The sequence below is a fragment of the Dunckerocampus dactyliophorus genome, chromosome 1 (genome assembly GCF_027744805.1).
Source record: "Dunckerocampus dactyliophorus isolate RoL2022-P2 chromosome 1, RoL_Ddac_1.1, whole genome shotgun sequence".
In the NCBI taxonomy this organism is placed as follows: domain Eukaryota; kingdom Metazoa; phylum Chordata; class Actinopteri; order Syngnathiformes; family Syngnathidae; genus Dunckerocampus; species Dunckerocampus dactyliophorus.
The window spans coordinates 6,887,629-6,902,907 of record NC_072819.1 but is presented as its reverse complement, the minus strand read 5'-3'; the positions used below and the strand labels follow the sequence as shown (position 1 = coordinate 6,902,907).

Genomic DNA, 15,279 nt, shown 5'->3' with positions numbered 1-15,279 from the left:
ACAATCCCTGCTAGGCCAGCACTTGCTTTCTTTCTTTTTTTTCCTGTCTTTTCTGTTTTTTTTCCTCATTGTAAGCTGTAGCCCTTTGAGATCTCTTGATGTAAAGGGCACTACAAATACAATGTATAATTATTCAAACCCCTGTAGACCCTTACACCAGATTTAGCATTCAGCAAATTTACATCTAGTTCACAATTCCATACTGAAACATCAATTGAGTGAACGTCTGCATTCTTGTTGCAGTCAGGAATTCTACCTGTTTGCGTCATTATGGTGACAAACAGCACATGGAGAACATTCCGGGGTGTGGCTAACTTATATAAGGATGGATCCTTGTTGCCTAGTCAGTCTCCAACATCAGCAAAGGTACAGTAACATCTCCCAGCTTGCTCGTTTACATCCTCTTTGTCTTTGCTGTCATCGAGTTGGGTGAGAATGATGATGATGTGACTTGTCCGCAGATGGCATTTGCTCTTCACTTCGTCTTCCTCCTGTGTGTGATGAGTGGACTGTTTACTCCAAGTGTAAGTAACTATCTGCAATGCTTGGAACCCATCATGTAGGCTTCCTACTTCCATGGATGACACATCAGTGTATTGTCTTCTCTTCTTCACAGCAATCGCACTCTGACGACGGTCAGTGTCTCCTTTCAACCTTCATGTCTACTTTTCATACGTTGTCTTTTGTCTGAGGTAACATTGTGTTGCAGATGATAGCTGTCCTGAGGGATGGATCCGGGTGCTCGATCGCTGTTTCATCTTCAAAGACGAGGAGAGGACATTTTCAGATGCAGAGGTACTGCCACAGTCCTTGTGATGCACCTTTAACGTATGAGTGATCAGGCTGAAAGTCCAAATATCTTGGAAACTAGGAAACTTGGAAACAATCTGCATGAGAAAAACATACAAGTGTAAGACTTTGCGGTGTCGTCTTCATTGTATCAGCAACATTCGCCCTTACAGCAAATTAAAATACTAGATTCGTCACAATCCTTGCACTGTGCGGCGGTGAAAACAGCCGGCGTGTACTGACATTTCCCCTGAAAATGAGGCTTTATCGTTAGTTGTATTTGGATACTGGTTCATCATGTTTGTTCAACTTTCGTATTCAATTCGGTGTGAAATTTATAAGGAGACTTAAATCCTCGCGATTGAAAGTGAAGCTCAAGTTCTACTCGTTCAAACATAAGGATTATTGACTGAGCAGCGGGCGCTTACGCACTTACTCAGGCAAAAGAAAAAGTATAACTCCCACCAAACAAGATCTCAATAATGACTTACTTTCCACGGTGTTCCTGTTAATGATATCCATTAGCTCAAATGACTGAAGTATCAATATTTTGATTTGAGAATCGATTTTTAACATAAAAATCTGGTATCGGAGGTGTTGATATTTCATTATTAAGCCACACATCACTACTGTACACGGAACACATGAAGGACATAAAAGAGGAATAAAAACATACAATATAAAAATGTAACAGTAAATGAAACACTAAACTAATTAAAGCAATAAAAACTAAAAGCCAAAGTACTAAAAACATTCCCTTTGGGACGGTAACTAATAACTATAACTAATTACTTTTTTGAAAGTAATTTTCCCAACACTGTTTATCTGATGAAATAGATCACATGCATACACATCTCAAAATTTTGTAACATTTCTAAAAAATGTCAAGTGGGTAGAAAGTTATCCCAACATCAAAATCACAGCACATATTTGTCAAACTTCTTGGACAAAAAATGTAAACATATGCTGCAGGCAATTCAATCTTGCCCTCTGTAAAATGTCAGCAGTTAGCCGCCAGCAGCCAGACGCCACTGGCACCAGCTGCACCATCACTGTTAGCACTTAGCAACAACAAGCTCGACAACTTAACTGTACGTTTTCACCTTCCGTGCCGACGACCACGCATTAAAGAGTCTCCCGTGTCACAGATAAGCAGAACAAAACGCACAGCTGGGTGACTATGAATGAATTATTCTTAAATTTGTATTAATGCCGCTCACCTTCAATCCGCCTGAAGAAACTCTACTTTTCAACGTGAACCAAGAGTGACACCTAGTGGCTTATTTAGGCAATGCTACATTAGTGTCTTAATTTTTTGTGTTTAAAAAAATATAATTGATATTTTTTGTTTTGTCTTGTCAGAGCGTCTGCAGAGGTTTTGGTGGGAATCTGGTCTCCATCCACGACGCCTTGGAAAATTCAGCCGTTAAAGAACTGATTAAGGAAAAGTCTGGTAGTTTGGTAGACACCTGGATCGGACTCCATGATTCAGTCGAGGTGAAGTATTTACAAGTGCAAACTGATGTATTATATTGTAGCGTACTGGCAAAGACATGCTTTTCAGCTTTATTTCCAACAAACAGCAACAGTACAAAGATCTCTTGGAGCACACCACTTCCATGTTTTCCACTAATCACACATCACTGTCACGCCCACTCAATGCCAAGAAAAAACAAGAATATATTGTATAAGATTATTTTATTAGATATTAGATCAGGGGAGTCTAAAGTGCAGCCTAGGTGCCATTTGCGGCCCACGGCTGTTTTTTAAATTGTCACTTTCTAAAAATAGAATTTAACCCATATCACAAAGCTGAGATGTTGTCAGGATTTATGTGACTGTGTCTTCCAGGAGAGTGACCTGATGTGGACTGATGGTACAGCCATTGACTTTGATGACTTTGGATGTGGCGAGCCTTCTGGTGACGACTGCGTTGAGATAAAAGGGACTGGTATAAGCATTTGTCATTTAAAGAGAGTGAATGGATGTTTGGTATTTCATTGATGTCACTGATCCGTGTATGTATGTGGTGGCTGCGATGTATAGTGTACAACAGTATTGAATTGAAGGTGATGTGGGAACAGTGGGAACATACTAGCGTGTTGAGTAAAAGATCATTACCTCGTAAGGTCACCTCCTTATTTATGTCATTCAAAGTTACGGACATTAGAGTGGGCTTGTACTGCTACTAGTTTGCCTGTGGGTTAAATATACTCAATACGAGTATAATATTGTTCATATTACTGATTGTGCTTGTTTGTGTTTCCTTCCAGATGAGCAGTGGAATGATACCAAGTGCAATGATGAACTTCCATTTGTTTGTGCCAAAAATTGTGACTAAAAGACCCTCACCACTGCTGTCATTTTTTTGAGTACAAATGGCAACTATTAATATTAGTACAAGTAGTATGTTGATTGTACACCGCCATCGTCCACTGCTGTCAATAAAACATCATAGAATACATTCAAATACAGTATGTTGTTTAGTATTATTGGATGAGGGAGCCTATCACAACTGCCTTTGAGGAAAGGGAGTAGGTTACACCTTGGACTGATCACCTGATCACAGGTCTGAAGTATTATTCATACCATGCTTCATTTTTCATTGGTCATGATTAAGAAAGCCATGACATAATGCTGTGTACATACATCTACTGATGCCTAGTCTGGACACATCTTCAATGATGTTCATGGGATCTTAAGGCGTTTTGGGTCTTTCAACATCATACGCCCTCCTCCAGGTGACCCAGCCGGGGCTGATCAGACCCCAGCTTGTGTCCAGACGGCTAGCTAGCTTCCATGACTCCATGGCTCCCCTCTTTTGAGCCAAAGCCATCTTGAGGCTCTTTCTGCCGCGTCGGTGGAACTGCGGATGGCTCTCCTCTTTCTCTCTCCCTTGATGCCTAAACTGCTGAAGGCTCTGGCCAAGGATCGGGCTGCAAAACCCCTACATCCAACCTCCACAGGGAGACACCTTGTTCTCCAGCCTAACTATAGTAAGTTATACATGTCATAATGTGTAATGTATAGAGCAGTCTCCAACTCGCTGTGGACCAAAAAAAACATGGCCTCATGTAATTTTGTATCAATTCACAAGATGGTAGTTAATGAATTTGAAGTATCACAATAGTTACTAAAACAAACGATAGGGGCAGCCCCAGAAATGGGAAGGGCAGGGGCAGAGAGTGCCAAAGTCCAAACTTCCCACCACACAAGGCCACCAAACGCCTGAGCCGAAAGGCAACGTTCTTAATTTACCGGGCAATCTACTTTCCAAGCCTGACCTACGGTCATGAGCTTTGGGTAGTGACCGAAAGGACACGATTGCTCCTTTAGAAATAAGTTGAGAAGCACTGTCATCCTGGTGAAGCTCAGAGTAGAACCACTGCTCTATCCACATTGAGAGGAGCCAGACAGGATGGCTTGAGCATCTGGTCAGGATGGCTCCTGGACGCCTCCCTGGGGAGGTGTTCAATGCATGTGCAATCGGTAGGAGGCCTCGGGGAAGACCCGGGACATGTTGGAGAAACTATGTCTCCCAACCTTGGATAAGCAGAAGAAGATGGATGGATGGATTTCCTTGTGATGATGTAATTGCTCGATCTGATGTTGGCACACCTGTGACGGCGCTGAGCTAGCAAGCGAGAGGTAGCCGGCTCAAGTGCGGCTTCAACATTGCTTTGATAGCAATCATAAGATAACACATTCACACAATATTTGTTCTTCTTTTTACAATTTGATTGACAAACTTGAGCATTTTCTATCCAAACTGAAACGTAACATCTGTGAGATTTTTAACACTCGTTGTGATGTCGGAAGACAGGAACAATTTGCGGAAATATTTTGCAGAATCCGTAAGAGTTGGCAGTGTTGCCAACTTGGCGATTTTGTCACTAGATCTATGATATACATTATATCTATTATTATACATACATATATTATTACATATATGACATTACCATATGTTTATGTGAGCCATAGAATAAACAGCAAAATCTGTTATTCGCTGTTCAATTGTGCTCATTTTAAAACCGCCAACGTGTGATGGGAGAACTTTGACAGGCGCTGGCTGAGATAAAATGTTATTGTAACCGAGCAGATGAAGATTTCCACTAATATTAAGGCCTGTAACCAGATTTTTTTCGGGGGGGTGCAAAAACCAGAGTGAACGGACCTTCAGCAGGGAAAATAAAGCATTTGGAGCCCGAAAAAACATTTTTCTGATGCATATTTTGGACAGACATAACAACAATGTTATTTCCTCCAAATGACAAGCTTAAGGGCAAAATGCCAACTTCAAGCTTGCCCTCTTTAGATAAGTTCATCAGTTTACGGGGCAACTGAGCATGCCATGGCTTCAGTGGTGGATGCTATTTACACAGGCCTACACAATATGAATCACTACAATGAGTTTCAGCCTTACCTATCGCTCATTCAGCATCATCTTTCTTGGAAAATATGTCCACCACTTCCTCCAGGTTGATAATCTTTTTGTAGTGAATGTGGAGAAGTGCCAGCGAGGTCAGCCGCTGTTGCATCATACTGGCCCTCATGTAGGTGTTCAGACGCTTCAAGGTACTGGCACTGTTAGTGGGATGGTACAGGCCAACTGTAGGAGGACCCTGATGTTGGGGAAGTGAAAGGGATTGTGTGACGGTCCACAACTTGATGTGGGGGAATGTAGGTGAGCAAAGCAGGACAGGTGAGCGTCGACTTTGGTCACGGGATAATCATGTCTCATTCCTAACAGTTCTGAGCACTTTCTATAGCATTTTGGATTCCATTTTACAAAACAAAAAGTGTTTCAACTGGTTGTGATGGTATAGTATATTGGTTGGCTAACCTTTTCTAATACCCCTTAAAATGATTATCTTCACATGTTATAATTGCATCTGTCTCTGCCCCGGGGCAGAGACAGACGCCCGTTCAGACGCCCGTTCATCTCGTTCATCTGGCATGGGGTGTGGTCCTGGTCGCTGGGTGGCCCTGGTACCTCGGGCGCGGGCGGGCTTGGTGTCCCAGGTCTTCTTTGCTGGGCTGCCTGCCTGGGGGGGCTGGTGGGTGGGGGTGGGGTTCCGGGTCGGGTGATGGGGCGGGGGCGGGGGGGGCCATCCAGGGGGCGGCGTTGGTTGACCTCCAGGGTGGTGGGTGGGCGGGGTGCTGCATCCTGCGGGTGCCGGGCACCTACTGCTGCTGGGGGGGCCCGTGTGCGGCTGGTGGCGCTGGCTCTCCCTCGCCTCCTTTGCCTCTAGGGGTGGGGCGGGGTCTGCTCTGGGCCCTCCTGCTCGGCTGCCGCGAGGGGTCGTCCGGTGTGGGGTGTGGGGGCCGGCCTCTCCCCCTGGTGGGGGCGTGGGTGCCTGAGCCCAGCTGCCCCTGCGGAGCTATCTCCCCTGGGTGGGAGGGTGGTTTGGGTTGCCCCTTTTTATTTCTTTTTTTATTTATTTCTTTTATTTAATTTTATTTATTTATTTTATTTTATTTTACCGATTTATGTGTGTGGTGTATGTGTGACAGGTGGGAGCTGCTTGTTGTCCTCCGGCGCCTGTGGCTGTCCTCCGGGTGACTGGGGGTGCGGAGGTGGGGGTCGCGGATGTGCGGTTTGGGCTCGGGGTGGGGGGTGCGTGGTGCTGGGGTGGGGGGTATCCCTTGCTTTCTCCCTTCAGGGACGGGGCCGCTGTGGCTTGGTGGGCGGGGGGTGTGGGGGCCGTGGGCGGGTGAGCGGGTGGGTGCGCGTGGGGGCGGGCGGCGTGGTGTTCTTCTGCGTGGCGCTGGCCGGGATCGGCGGGGAGATGCTTGCTCCAGGGTGGGGCGGTCGGGGGGTGGCTTTGGCCGGGGGCTTGGGGGTGGGTCTGGCGGGGGGCTGGCGGGCGGTCCCTGCTACCTGCTGGTGTCTGGCTGGTCTCTGCTTCCTGGCCGGCGGTTGTCTCCCTCCCTCCGGCGTTTCTCCCTTGGCGTGTTGGTGGATGGGCGGGGGGTGGAGTGGTGGCTGGTCTGCGGCGTGGCGGGGGGCGGGGCGGGCGGGGGCATCTGCTTGGGCGCCGGGCGGGGGGCCACTCCTCTCGTGGGCCCTGTCGTGCGGTGCTTGCTTCTCTGTCCCTCCCTGGCGCCTCTGGCTTGCGTGCTTCGTGGGTGTGGCCGTGCCCCGCTCAATGTGGGGTCCGGTGCTCTTGTGGTCGTCGTGGTGTTGCTCCCTTGCCGGCCGTGGTGGTATGCGGGAGGCGTGTGGGCGCGGTTCCCGCTGTCCTGGTGGCGGTCGGATCTGCCTTGGGGCGTGTGGCTGGTCCGTGGTGTTTGGCGGTTTGGGGGTGGCGCTGTGAACGCTACCTCCGGTGGGGCTCCGGTGTTGGGGGACGCTGGGGGTATCGCCTCTGGGGGGTTGGGTGGGCCAGACTGGGCATCCTGGCGGGCTGGGTAGGGCCTGTGGTGTGTCCTGCGGCCTGTGGCTCGCCCGAGCCTGGGCTGTGGTGAGTGGCCGGTCGGTCATGTGTCCTTGGTCCCCCCCCTGCTCGGTTTGGGCGGCGTTTGGGTGTGGGGGCCCCCGTCCTTCCTGTGCCACTGCACCACCACACATATATATAGGACTTTGGGGGGTGGCCTACGGTCGGGCGTGGTTGGGGAGGGGAGCTGCCTTGCGGGGCTCCTTTGCTCCTGCCGTGCCACTGACCTGTTGCCCCCCAATTTTAATCGCAGAGTAGACACTTAGGGTTTGGGGGGGCTGGTCAGGTGAGGGGCCCTCCGAGCGGCAGCTGTCCCCCGATTTTAATTGCATCATTAGCTATCATCCACATACACCCCATATACATGCACACAGATAAACCCCTCAGGGACACAGAGACCGGCTTTTCGTAGCTGTCCTCTTTTATTTTATTTTATTTACTTATTATTTTTTTAATTGCATTATAGACACAATCACACCTTATCACATACACGGGTGGGGCGAGCTGGATTGGGGTGCCTCGTGCACCGCGGCGCCTGCCCACCAGGGTCGGCGGTGTGGCCGGGGGCCTGGCCGTCGCAGTGGCTCGCCCGCCTGACCTGTGGGATGCCTTTGTCTGTTTCACTTGCCCTTCCCTGGGGTGGCCCTCTGGGGCCTGTTGATGCCGGGGCTTGCGCCGGGGGGCGCGACTTGCGGTGCTTCCCCAGGACTGACACGTGCTGCGGGCGCCTCTGCGCTCTTGGGGCGGGTTCGGCGGTCTCCGGGGGGCGGTGCCGGTGCTGCGGGTGGCCCGTGTGCCGCCGCAGGGGCTGGTGGTTGCTGCGCTGTGGCGGCTGTTGGGGCGCCGGGCCGGCTGGTGGGTTGGGGCTTGGTCATGCTTGTGGGTACTGTGGGCCTGGGTGGTGGGGTGGGGGTGGGGGGGGCGGGTGCCCTGGGGCCTGCGGGTGTCGGTTGGCGCTGTGTGGTGGTTCGCCTGACTGCTCGTCCGTTTTCCCGCCCGCCTGCTCAGTTTCCCGCTTTCCTCCTCGCTGGCTCTCCTGTCTGCCTTGCTGTTGGCGTCCTACCGTTGGGAGGGTGTGGCCTGGTGTCTTCCTGCTCCCCGGCGGTCCGCGCTCTCCGCGCCTGGGTTCTGGATTGTATGTCTGGGACCCCGGGGTCCCCGGCTCCGCTGCTCCTTGGGTTACCAACGGGGGATAGGGTGAGGCTTCCGGGTGTCGGCCAGTCGACCACTGTGTGTGTGCGTGCGTGTGTGTGCGCGCGCGTGCGTGTGTGTGCGCACTTGGGTGCGTAGGAGTGTGTATAGGTATGTGCGTGCGCGTGGGGGCGTAGGGGTGTGTATGTGCGTGCGTGTGGGTGTGTAGGAGTGTGTATGTGCGTGCGTGTGGGTGCGTAGGAGTGTGTATGTGCACTTTTATTTATTTATTTATTTATTTTAGTTTTTTATTTTTGGGGGGGGGCATACAGGGATTTGCTCCGTAGGGTCGGGTGCTGGGTGATACATCTCTGCCGCCCGTGCCTCCGCCGGGTGGGTGGAGGGTGTGCCTCCTGCATCCCTGGGCGGGGCGGCCCTGTGTCGGGGGTCGGGCGGGGGTTGGCCCGGGGCGGGCTGGTCTCCGCTCCCTGGGGGTGGGGGTGGGCGGGGATTGGCGCTTCCGGCGCGGGCGGGCTTCTTTCCAGTTGTGGGGGCGTCTTTGGGCCTGCCGGTTTGTGGCGGCCGGTACTCGTCTGCCTTTGTGGGGTGTGATCTCTCGCTGGTCTCGAGGGTTGGCAGTCCTCCGGCCCGCCGGCGCCCTGTCCTTGGCTGGGATTACCTCTCTTCGGCCCCTTGCTGGTCTTCCCGGGGTGGAGGGCTCTCTGGGCTGGCTCTTGGGGCACTGATCTTTGTGCTACCTGCCCTTGTGGGCCTGGTGGCCTTCTGGCGGCGGGGGCTCGGCCTGGCTATTTGGGGCGGGGCTCTCTGGGAGGTGGAAGGCGGCCCCTTTCCTTTCATGCATTCTCAGTGACAATTACACGCCCACACATTCTTGCACCTTTATATATATAAAGTCTTCCCCACATACAGAGATACCTGTACATATGCACACTCACAGTACATATGTACTTCCCCACATTACTCACTGAGCTAACCAGGGTGTTATTATGTTGTTGGTTTTATTACGGTGACGGTGATATCAGCAGTATGACTATAGTTTTTTTTACAATGATGTGCATTACAGTAATTATCATTCTGTTCACTATCATGGATAATCATTTCATTACTACAATTATGTGTGACTGTTTCAATGCAGTATTGTCATTGTGATCACTATCATAGTTCATCATTTCATGACTGCTGTTATGTGTGACTGTTTCAATGCGGTATTGTCATTGTGATCACTGTCATAGTCCATCATTTCATGACTGCTATTATGTGTGATTGTCATTGACAGCATTGTCATTGTGGTTGTTGATATTGTTTTGTCCTTATGTCCTTGTTCGTCTTTATAGTTGTCACAGACATTTATTTGCTGATGTCGTTCTGTATGTTTCTGTTGTTCTGTTCTTATTGTCACAATTGTTGTTGTTGCTGCTGTTGTCCTTGTCTCTTGTCTCTCTTTTTTTTTGTCCCCCTCTCATCCCCGCACACCCCCCCTCCCCCCCCGTTTCCTTTTCTCTTCTTCTCTGTCCCCTCCTGCTCCGGTCCGGTCGCTCCAAATTTGCTTTATAACAAGCATCAAAGTCAAATAAATTTTGTATAACAGGGGAAGTGTATATCACACACACTAAATCTGTTGAGCACTTGACTGCATTTAGATCTACAATTCTATCTGTTTTAAAGGCTGAACAGGACAGGGGTAAAAAAAAAAAAGAGACAGCTTGACGTAGAGGGCAAGAAAACTCAGATTCAGCTTCCAACCATGGGCCAGGAATAGTTGGAGCCAAGCTACAGACTATTGGGATTTGAGGTATGGTGTTTGAAAGACAACATTTCTTCACGCATAAAGACATTCCTGTTTCAAAGGAGAACATTCCTGTGCAAAAGGAGTGTTGGCCACATCTTCGTATTGTTCATTTGCCACAAATAAATGCAGATATCAGACTGTTGATAGGATTTGATGTTTACACCTGGGGCCCGGCCGGGCTCAGACCGAACAAGCCACACGGGATCTCCCCCCCGTAGACCCGCCACCTGCGGGGGCTAGCATAAGGGTCCGGTGCATTGTGCTTTGGGTGGCGGTCGAGGGCGGGCGCCTAAGCGACCTGGTCTTTGGCGGCCAAATCTGGCTCTTGGGAAATGGAATGTTACTTCTCTGGCAAACTTGTGGGAGAGGTTAAGACATTCCGACTAGATATAGTCTGACACACCTCTACCCACAGTTTGGGTTCTGGATCCAAACTCCTCGAGAGGGGCTGGACCTTGTTCTACTCTGGAGTCGCTGCAGGGGAGAGGCAGCGAGCTGGTGTGGGCTTATTAATAGCCCCCCGGCTCGGTGCCACTGTGTTGGAGTCATCCCCGGTTAACGAGAGGGTCCCTACGTCTTCGGGTTGGGGAAAGGGTCCTGACTGTCGCGCCGAACGGCAGTTCAGAGTACCCAGCCTTCTTGGAGTCCATCAGAGGGGTGCTGGACGACCGTTAATCGAACCTCGGTTGCAGGAAGTGCAATGTGGTTTTCATCCTGGTCGCGGAACACTGAACCAGCTCTACACCTTTGCAAGGGTACCGGAGGGTACTTGGGAGTTTGCCCAAACGGTCTACATGTGCTTTGTGGACTTGGAAAAGGCATTCAACCGTGTCCCTCGCGGTGTCCTGTGGGGGGTGCTCTGAGAGTACGGGATTGGTGGCGTGCTACTACGTGCCATTCAGTGCTTGTACAACCGGAGCAGGAGCCTGGTTCGCATTGCCAGCAGTAATTCAAGCCTGTTTCCGGTGAACGTTGGCCTCCGCCAAGGCTGCCCTTTATCACTTATTCTGTTAATAATATTTATGGACAGAATTACTAGGGGAAGCCTAGGTGTCGAGGGAGTCCAGTTCGGGGGCCTTAGGATCTCGTCTCTGCTATTTGCAGACAATGTGGTCCTGATGGCCTCATCGGGCTGTGACCTGCAGCGTTTACTGGGATTGTTTGCATCTGAGTGTGAAGCTTCTGGGATGAGACTCAGCACCTCCAAACCTGAGGCCATGGTTCTCAGTCGGAAAAGGGTGGATCGCTCCCTCCGGGTTGGGAATGAGGTCCTGCCCCAGGTGGAGGAGTTCAAGTATCTTGAGGTTTTGTTCACGAGTGAGAGAAGCTTGGAGCGTGAGGTCGATAGGCGGATCGGCGCAGCGTCTGCAGTAATGCGGTCGCTGTACCGGACCGTCGTGGTGAAGAGAGAGCGGAGCCGGAAGGCAAAACTCTCAATTTACAGATCGAGCTATGTTCCCACCCTCACCTATGGTCATGAGCTTTGGGTCATGACCGAAAGAACGAGATCGCGGATACAAGCGGCTGAAATGAGTTTCCTCCATAGGGTAGCTGGACTCACCCTAAGAGATAGGGTGAGGAGCTCGGTCATCCAGGAGGAGCTCAGAGTAGAGCCACTGCTCCTTCACATCGAGAGGAGCCAGTTGAGGTGGCTCGGGCATCTAGTCCAGATGCCTCCCGGACGCCTCCCTGGTGAGGTGTTCTGGGCATGCTCAGCCGGGAGAAGGCCCCGTGGCAGACCTAGGACAGGGATTATGTCTCACAGCTGGCCTGGGAACACCTTGGTGTCCTCCCGGTGGAGCTGGAGGAGATGGCCGGGGACCGGGAAGTCTGGGCTCTCCTACTGAGACTGCTGCCCCCGCGACCTGGACCCGGATAAGCGGAGGAAAATGGAATGGTGGGTATTAGATCTCACAAAGCTTAATGGTTTCACAGTGAAGAGATGTTTGAAACCAAACGGATTTGGAACAATCACATCAGCACAACTTTAGAGTTGGAGGAACGTTGAGTCAGTCTTCACTGCCAACAGACATTAAACATGCCATGATCCTTTCAAAAGACCAACATGTTTTTAATCTGATCCTCGGATATTTTCACTGGACACAGTGGGACGAATTTGACATTGTCAAGGCTGAGAAAAAGATTTTGGATTCCACAAGCAGACTCCACAGTGAGGAAAATTCTGTCAAATGTGTAACATGCAGAAAGACTTCAGATAAGCCGGTCAAAAAAGAATAGCAAGTTTATGTTGGCATAGACCAGCCATCACCAAAAGGTGGGACCACGGTACGGATACGGACCCAGTGATGCCCCTTTAGGGACACATGACCAATTAAAGTGAATGGGAAATACAATAATAACATACAATCATGCTCACGGACTAATCACAGCGGCAGTTTGTGGCCGTAATTACTTCAGTTAATACAGCTATGTGACAGTAAACACGGTGATGTCACTCAAAATGAGCCAAATTGTTTGTTTACTTTCCAAGACGTGAATGAGGCAACCATGGCTAGCTCAAAAGTAAGAAAAGTTGAAAAAAAGCAAACATTTAAAAGTGAATAGTTGGACCAATATACTGTATGTTATTCTTCCAGAATCCAATGCCAAACCATTGTGTCTCATATCCTCTCTGTCCTCAAAAGTGCAAATGTGATGCGGCATTACCTGACAAAGCACAGATCATTCGACGGGAAGTATCCACCAAAGTCTGATGTGAGAGTGCGGGTAATAACGTCGCTTAGAGCCTGGTCTGAAAAATCTACGGGAGTCATAACACATTCATTGACAGCATACCAATGTACAAATGAGTGTTTACTAAGAATTGTATGGATATTGGAGTAAACAAAAACAAAAAATCCTTCACTGATGGGAGAGTTGTGAAGGAGTGCTTTTTCCTGCAGAGACCTTAAAGTGGTAAACAAAAAGTGGAATTGTGTGACAAAATCAAGCAAATCCCAATGTCAGCTACAACAATAACAAGAAAATTTGAAACTTTAAGGGGATGTACTGTTGCAGCTTTTCTTTTAAAGAGACACTTATTAAATTGTTGTTATTTAACATTATTTTTTCAGAGAAAGTTTTATTTAACTACCAAAATAAGCCTCTCATGTTTATTTCATTGTTTGCACAGTCGAACCTTTTATTATCTATGTGAAATTTGGTCTTGTTTTCTTTTAAATGCAAGTTAGATGCCAAGATAATTGTGTTGTATTGAAACAATAAGGAGATGTGCAGGGTTCATTACATCTGATAGTCATATGAGCTAGTCTGGGCCCGGTGGTCTAGTGGTTAGCATGTTGGCCACATGGTATCGAGGTTGGGCATTTCTGTGTGGAGTTTGCATGTTCTCCTTGTGCGTCTGTGGGTTATCTCCGGGTACTCCGGTTTCCTCCAAAAACATGCATGTTAGGCTAACTGGCAACTCTAAATTGTCCATAGTGTGAATACGTTGTTTGTCTATATGTGCCCTGTGATTGGCTGGCGACCAGTCCAGGGTGTACCCCGCCTGTCGCTTGGGGAGGAAGACCCATGGCAGAGACTATTTTAGGTCCTATGAAGTAAAAAATAGAGTGTTTACATGTCTTACGGTCAGAGGTATCCACTTAGAAGTTCCCCACTGTGCCCACTCACTTGACTCATGTTTGAATGCATGCAGAAGGTTCATAGCCAGAAGAGGTCAAGTGTCTGTAATGAGATCAGATAACGGTACTAATGTAGAGGGAGCAGAAAAGGAAATGCGTGAAGCTATCAAAAGTTGGAATCTGTCAAAAAGACACTACTCGCATATTCAACACACCAGCTGCTTCACACACATCTGTTGAGAGTTTGAGAGAGGCAAATTCGGACTGTGAGAAGAATTCTTATCCAGATTCTGAATCAGCAGCACTTGATGATGATGAATAGCCACGACAGTGACCAAGAGTGTCCAAATGGAACACCTTTGGAACGCCTAACTTTAGAAAAACCTGTGTAAAATACTCAGTTTTTGTAGTATCATTGTCAAATTTGAAATTGGATTAGGTAAGGACGCAACCTATTGCCCCATTGTGTTTTCCAGTCCATACCACCAAAGGCAGATTTTTCTGGTAAAAAAAAAAAATATAGGCAAACCTAAAATTGTTCAGCTTGTTTGCTTTCAAAAGACTCCAAAGCCATGCCTCTGCTTGACATTTACTTTGGGTGTGACGTTTAGGAGCGTTTTAGTCAAAAAATGTTGCTAAGTCAAGCCTTGCCTAAGTTGCTAAAAGACACCAGTTTTTCCTGTTCTTCACAGACGAAAGCTAGCTGTCTTTTGGAACGGTTTGCACGAAAGGAAAGAGACCTTCTCTTTGAAGTACTGCAGCTCATACTTGAAGTTGCTTGTATTTAAATAATCTGCAACATTATGTTGTATAATTACAGTTTTGCACAATAGATGTTCTCAAAACCACATACTATGCTTGTTTTTCAAGAAGACACATATTTTAACTGTTTGGCATTCTTTAGGTGATGTTCCATGTCCTAAGAACCAGACTGGGCCACCGAAGACCAGGTTGCCCAGGCGACCGCCCCTGACTGCCACCCAACTTGCAATGCACCTGACCCTTATGATTGCCTCTGCAGGTGGTGGGTCTATCTGGGGAAAGTCTCACATGGCTTCTTCAGGTGTGACGGTGACAAAAGGCACATGGAGGACATTCCGGGGTGGGGCAAAGCTTCCTTTTCCCAAAATGAGATTTTTTTTCTTTCTAACCTGTACCCCTTTGAGATCTCTTAATGAAAAGTGCCTGACAAATAAAATGTATTATTATTCAGACGCCTGGAGACCCCTGCACCTGATTTAGCATTCAGCCAATTTCTATCTATTTTACCATTCCATACTAAAATATTAATTTAGTGAATGTATGCATGCTTGTTACAGACAGGAATTCAACCTAGTTGAGGTATTGACGGTGTCACAAGGCACTTGTAGAACATTCCGGGGTGGGGCTGACTTATATAAGGATGGCTCCTTGTTGCCTTTTCATCCTCAACATCAGTAAACATCAGCAAAGGTAACATCTCACAGCTCGTTTGTTTACATCCTCTTTGTCTTGGCTGTGTGATGATGATGATGTGACTTGTCCGCAG

General features: G+C 48.7%; 1 long non-coding RNA gene across 1 annotated transcript; it reads left to right on the top strand.

The window, feature by feature from the left end:
• Positions 1–1,829: 1,829 nt before the first annotated feature.
• Positions 1,830–3,234, top strand: LOC129188113 (uncharacterized). Its single transcript, XR_008572526.1, has 4 exons — positions 1,830–1,963; positions 2,152–2,286; positions 2,641–2,740; positions 3,063–3,234. It is a non-coding gene; the product is annotated as an uncharacterized LOC129188113 (long non-coding RNA).
• The last annotated feature ends 12,045 nt before the right edge of the window (positions 3,235–15,279 follow it).